At 37.5% G+C, this 7,114-nt stretch overlaps 1 pseudogene; it reads right to left on the bottom strand.

The window, feature by feature from the left end:
• Window positions 1-2,477: 2,477 nt before the first annotated feature.
• LOC105050894 (uncharacterized) lies at window positions 2,478-6,897 on the bottom strand (annotated as a pseudogene).
• Between the last annotated feature and the right edge of the window lie 217 nt (window positions 6,898-7,114).

Here is a 7,114-nt window from a genome sequence, read left to right as displayed (position 1 = left end):
GTTTCTAGAAGATCATATTATTGAAGATTTTAAAAAGATTGAGAAGTCAAAGTCTATCACTAAAAAGTATATTGATCTGGGTCCAATGCCTCCTACCATGGTGAATAATGATAATAGGAGGGATGTACAGAAAGATGATGATGATACAGTTGATGAGCCTATACTTAATAATGATATACCAGATGAGCATGTTGAATAAGCTCCTTCAGAACCACCAATTGGACCTCAGTTAAGAAGATTTACTAGAGATCGTATCGTTCTTTTCAGAGATATTCTCTTTATAAGTATATGATGATCACTGATGGGGGAGAACCAGAATGCTACAAAGAGACCGTAAATCATAAACAAAAGAGAGAGTGGTTAAAATTAATCTATATAAGGGGAGAAAAAAATCTTTGCATGAGAACCACATATTTGAGTTAGGAAAACTACCTAAAGGTAAGAGAGCACTCAAGAATAAGTGGGTGTTCAGATTGAAAACTGAAGAAAAGAGCTTGCAGTCAAGGTGCAAGATATTATTGGTTGTAAAGGGATTTGGTCAGAAAAAAAATATTGTTTTGAAGAAATTTTCTCACCTATGGTTAAGATGTCTTCAATCTAAGTTATTGTTGGTCTAGATGCAAGTATAAATTTAGAGATTAAACAACTTGATGTAAAAACTATTTTTCTCCATGAAGACTTAGAGTAGAAAATTTACATAGAGCATCTAGAGGAATCATCTAGAGGGATTCACAATTAAAGATAAAGAATATCTTGCATGCAGATTAAAGAAGAGCATGTATGGACCTCGATAGTAGTTTAAAAAGTTTGATTTCTTGATGATGGACCATGGATGCAACAAAACCACTTCTGGTCATTATATATCTATAAAGAAACTCTTTAATGAAGACTTCATTATTCTCTTGCTTTATATAGATGATGTGTTAATTATTGGCTATGATGCTAGAAAGATTGAAATCTTGAAAAGAGAGTTGAGTAAATCCTTTGCCATGAAGGATCTGAGGCCGGCTAAACAAATTCTTGATATGAGAATTATTCATGATAGGAAGAGCAAAAAATTTTAGTTTTTTGAAGAGAGATATATCGAAAAGGTGCTTGAAGGTTCAACATGAGCAAATCCAAACCAGTTTTCTCTCCACTTATAGGTAACTTTAAGTTTCAAATAGTATCCTATAAGTAAAAAAAATAAAGAAGAAATGAAGAAAATTTCTTATGCGTCTGCGGTTGGTAGTCTGATGTACGTCATGGTTTGCATAAGATCAGATATTGCTCATGCAATTGGTGTTGTAAGTCGATTTCTCTCTAATCCTAAAAAGGATTATTGAACAACTATTAAATAGATTCTCAGGTATCTTAGAGGTACTTATATATATAGTCTATTTGTATTTTGGTAAAGGCAAATCTATATTAGATGAGTATATAGATGCAAATATGGCTGGTGATATAGATTCTAAAAGATCTATATCAGGATACTTATGACTTTTTTCGGAAGAGCAGTGTTATGGCAATTTAAATGACAAAAATGTATTGCTTTGTCCATTACAAAGACCAAGTATATTGTAGTTACAGAAGTCTACAAAAAACTTTTGTGGATCAAAATTTTTTTACAAGAGTTGAGCCTAGAACAAGAGAAGTATATACAATATTGTGACAATCAAAGCGCCCTCCATATTTCAAAGAATCCAATATTTTATTTGAGATCCAAGCATATTGATGTGAGATATCATTGAGTTCGAGATGTTTTGGATATGAAGTTGCTTTATCTTGAGAAAATCCATAATGATAATAGATTGGATATAATGACTAAAATCTTACCTATGAAATAGTTGATTGCTTGTAGAGAGCTAGAAAGCGGGTTTGGTGGAATCTCCTACGAGTCAGAAGGGAGAGTTTGTTGGTATGGTCCCTCGAGATCCACACCCTATTAAAATAAAATGCAGAAACCAGTGGCTATGGAAGAATCAGAGATGACGGGGAAGGGAAGAAGAAGGAAAAAGGGATTTTGATGCTATTTTATCAGATGATCGGATGGTTGATCATATCTCGATTATGATAAAATTTCAATATGTTGTTTCTGACATCGAGAGTTACAAGTTGAACGATTTTAATTTTTAAAAAATCTTCTTCATTAATTATTTTAAATATCCATATATTTGATGAGATCTATCATTTATCTCTATTTATTATTGAAACTAATCTTATTGATGATGATTATTTTATTATAAAAACTAAATGATTCTGGTACCGAAAAAGCCTCGACAATCAGCATGCCATAAAAAATGAGAGGGTGAATGTCATTTACTAGATCGATGCAATTCACGAGAGATTTCAGCATAAATTGCCAATGACTTATGATGCATGGTCCTAAAAAAAATTTTCGTCACAACGATGATGCCATGTCAAATTTATAATAACGCAATCAAAACTGATAACTGATGGAACAGTATGGGGTATCGTCATGAAAATCAGTGAAATATATGATAACTGATAAAATATAAATATTTTTTTTTGGATTGTGCCGATTAATTTTGCCCTTCGATTATTTTTTATTTTAATTATAAAATATATATTCATTTTTGATATCAATTCTTCGATGATTTTTCAATAACTTATAAATTTGATATGATATCACCGTCGTAATCAAATTTTTTTCATGGCACTGGAGCCTCTCATGAGTAGGTGACGTGGCCCTCAATTATTTTGGGTCGGCATAGTTAGCTGCTCTCCATCCATCAGCATGACCACCCCCTTTCCAAGTAATCAATATTTGTTGAAGAAAGACCAAGGACCCAAGTATGTATTCGATGATTTAGCTCGATCAGGCTCGTATCAAGGAACAAACCAACTTGCGACAAAAATAATAATGACAAACTGCAACATCTACGTACGACATCCAAAACTTCATGCGTGCTCTGCTGGCTACATGAAGTCTCCAAATTCCATATTTAACAAATCCTGCCCTCTTGATTAATTTCTATGTAGCCTACGTCTCTAGCTCTTATTATGGTACGAACGTGGGAGTGCATCTCCACCACCCCACCCCACCCCACCCCACCGTGTGAGGGTAGTCTACCCCAACCCTCTTGAGCAAAGCACCTGCAGATATCTAACATGATAATTTATTATTGCTCAGTCTCTCTTTGTGGGCTTCCTCTTAGATTACTGTAATGCGGTTAAGCCGTTGCAACGCGAGGTACATAAAGAAAAGGAACCGAACAAGGTGACTGACTCTTCGTGTTCATCGCTTCGAATTTGCCGGCATCTACATTCCATGCTGCGGAAGGCTCTCTCTCCTCTGCAAACCAACGGAAGAAAAACACAAACAGAAAATCCATCAGTGCATGCTGCATGTATATATTAATTTAGAACATGACACCATCGTACCATCTCGATTATTAGACAGACTATATATCAAGATGCCATTTGAAAGTTATCACAGATATATAGAACATATATAATTACAAGGACTGATTAAATCATAACCGCAAGATCCAGCTAGCTGCAACAAGAAGAGATCAGTTTCTTCTTTCTGTTCAGACTTAACGAGCTGAAAAATTAATTGGCTTATAGACTATAAATCAACAAGGAGGTCGCCAAGTATGGATGAAACCAAAAAAGAGTTGAAAAAATCCTTTCAAATCAGATGTTTGGGTGGCAAACAGATTAAGACATGAAAAACACCCAAACGCAGCCTCCTAACTAAATCGTCCCTAAAATAGGCCGGAAAAATACCCAAAATTAGATCCCTATCTAAATTGTCTCTCACAGAATTCCGTAAAACTGGGGAAAAGTTTCATGGCCTTCAAGCAAATTTTAGTACTTTTACAAAGCTAAACCTGCATCCATAGGGAGAAAAGTTGGGGGAAAATAAGAAGCAGCTTCATTCAACAGCATAGGATATGTTGCTTCTTGATAATGACATGAGAAACTAAAGCTAAATGGGAAGGTTGCAAAGATGCATGCGCAGCATAATACTTTAGCATTCAGTTTTCACTTCTTTTCTAAATGCTTCCTATATCGCTATGTGCACCATAACACTTATAAGTATTTGAACAAAATTTGATATTGTTTAAAATCAAGAGAATATAAGTGAAATTAAGTTAGAATTGTGCAGATATTTCTATAATTTATCCAAAATTCTAAATGCCTATATGTATTTATGTTCTGAAAATGTTACTAGATAATGCAAAAATGGGCATGCCAAAAGCACCAAGATCATAGTCAGGTCCCTAAAAAGAAAAAAGAAAAAAAAAAAAAAAAAAAACCTAACATAAAGAAGGGATTCAACATAACCAAAGTAAAAGGATTTAGAATGTAGAGAGCAAGCCTTGATGCACCAGCAAGATTAGTTCATTATGACCTAATGTTATAGGATTTGACCTCCTCTTATACTCAACAATGAGGAGGTTCTCGTGCATTGGGATGCAACCTTCTTGAAAGAATTCTGAATGTGAAGTTATAACCATCTACCGTAGTTCCCATTTTAGAGTAAAAGCTATAAGACCAAATAGAAGAACAACCTCATTAAAAAAATTATCATACCAATTTATCAAAATCCCATAGGTAAAACAATTGATTACTCATTGATGAAGTTTGCTGGTTAATCCTCACCCTCCCCAACCACACCCCAATTAAAATAAATAATTTAAAAAATATAAATAGTGATGTCCCATACATGGATGAACAACTGAACATACATATTTATGGTATATGCGTGCATGCATCGACAAATCTATCATTCATGAGATTTGGGGGTGGAACGGAAGATCATTTAGCAATCTACATTCACTACTGGAAAGAAAATCCTGGCTTTCTCCTAATTACCTCACTGGAGCATAAACCAGATCCAAATCTTTTTACAATTATATATAGACAATAACAGAATTAATTTTAAGTGAGATTTCTGTTACAGTTGAACTCATCTTAATTCACAGGCTACGCTTTCAACGTTCCAATGTAGATTGACCAACCAATGTGAGAATTAAACTAAATAGACTCGCGAGATGATGATGAAATTGTCCGGACGCCTAGAAACAATAAATAAACAACCAGAAGAAGTACCTGTACATGAAAACAACATCCAGTCCATGAAGCTCCTTCTCGCACAGAAAGCACCGGCTCAAGAACTCCGTCGCCGGAGGCGTGAGCGGCTACCCAAAAAACACCCCCGAACTCATCCCGTAATTACCGTCCATGCCATCGGAGCCATCGTCGAAGTAGACCCTCTTCGTCACAGGGTTGCCACGCACGAGCGAGATCCCGCACGTGTAGCACTCCGATAACTCCACGTCCTCCTCCCTCGCGGCGGGGCCCCTCGGGTTGGTCGCGGGCCTCCCCGGGACTATCGGGATCGGGTCGGACCGGGACAGGACCGGGACCGCCGCCCTCGCAGGACTCACATCGGCGACGTCGTTGCTCATTGCCGCCACGATCCGGACACCGACGGCTCCACCGTCGAAGCACCTCGGTGATCGGGCGGTGTTGGGGTCGGACTCGGTAAGCCCCACGAAGAGGGAGAGCTTTAGAGAGGGCTTCTGCTCCGAAGAATCGGCCATGGCGCCGCTGTTTGAGGGATTTTCCGGGTGGGTCTCTCTGAGTCGCTTGTTTTTTGTTCAGCATCGGTCGATTTTATTATGGGGAAAAAAATAATAAAATCAAGACTCTGGAGAAGGATAGATCCTTTTCTTTCTTTGTTTTTTTTTTTTTTTTTTTTTTTTTTGCGCGCGTACAAAGAATGAATAAGTCGCTTTTAGAGGGGGGAAAATCACAAATTTGGAGCTTCAGAAGCAGCCGATTCTAGCAGAAATATCACAACTTGAGATCAGAATCCGTTGATCTTAGCGGGAAAATCACAACTTCGCGGCAGAATCGGTCGGAAAAGATCCCAGAGTTACAGCAGAAAATATAGGATTTTGGTCTCTCCTCGTGGTCTTACTGTTGAGATCGGTAAGGATGCGTAAAAGGAGGAGAAGAGAAACAGAGAGGGAGAGAAGAGGAAGAAGAAGGGAGGCTTCTCGACGGCCACGTCGCTGCCCCTCTCCCCATGCCGTTGAGGTTGGAGAGAATATAAACACATCTGGAACCGCCGAACTGGAAATGGGTACTCTCTGAAGCAAATGCTATTAATTCAACGCGAGGATTTAATATACTTAATTAAATGTTTGAGTAGCACAATATTCTGTGAAATTATTATAACAAGCCACGGTTGTTAGGCCTTGATACCCGTTCCGTTTTTTTTGGGTACCCGTTCCGTTCATTAGAAATTAATCGCTTATATTTCGGTGTGCGCATATTTTATTCTCATATCAAACTCCCCCCAAGTTTAGTGATAATTTTTTATTTGCTTGATTGCTTGCTTAATTGTACGATCCCTCGCACATGGGGTGTCGTGTGCTTGATTCGCATTAATTCTTAACATTTTGATGGATGTCATCGCCTAAAAGATTGATCTAAGAAGAATGGATTGCCTCCGTCCATTCAAATAGTTGCTTGTTGATCGGATCGTTCCAATAATTGCTTAGCAATCGATGTTGGGTATCTATTGTATGATCCGTGCCGTGTACAAGTCTAAACTACCATGCTCAATGCAACAGCAAAGCCTTTGGTTGTATTGGAAAAAAGGCACGAGACGGTGCTAGCAAAGACTTATGTGATATGATTTTTGTACCTCTCTTTTTTTTTCCTTTTTTTTTTTTTTCGGTCCGCCTGTTGAGGAGGATAGGTAAAGAAGCTGGGATATGCCATCACCTCTTTTATTGCTTCGAGTCTTGGTAGGTTTTGGGGTTGCAATTCACCAGCCACTTCATCTAGGCAAAGTGGGTTTTGCCGCATAATGTTGTCACAGAGACGTGCACATTGGTATTTCTCAGCAAACCATATGACATAAACATCAGCCATGCTATTTCTTCTGCTTCAATATGATAGCATGTCTAGAAAGAAAGGTGTATTCCACACATACAATGAAAATGGAACGTGTCTAAGTGGCTATACCGGCAATAAATTTAATGTATAGCCTTCTCATTATCCCTTTTTCCTTTTTTTTTTAGGAAAAAAAAAAATCAAAGCAGGATGTTCAGGCCTCTGAAGCTTAATATGTTAGTTTTACATTAATGAC

This window comes from Elaeis guineensis, chromosome 8 (genome assembly GCF_000442705.2).
Source record: "Elaeis guineensis isolate ETL-2024a chromosome 8, EG11, whole genome shotgun sequence".
NCBI lineage: Eukaryota > Viridiplantae > Streptophyta > Magnoliopsida > Arecales > Arecaceae > Elaeis > Elaeis guineensis.
The sequence above is the reverse complement of the archived record's forward strand: the minus strand, read 5'-3'. Positions and strand labels throughout refer to the sequence as shown.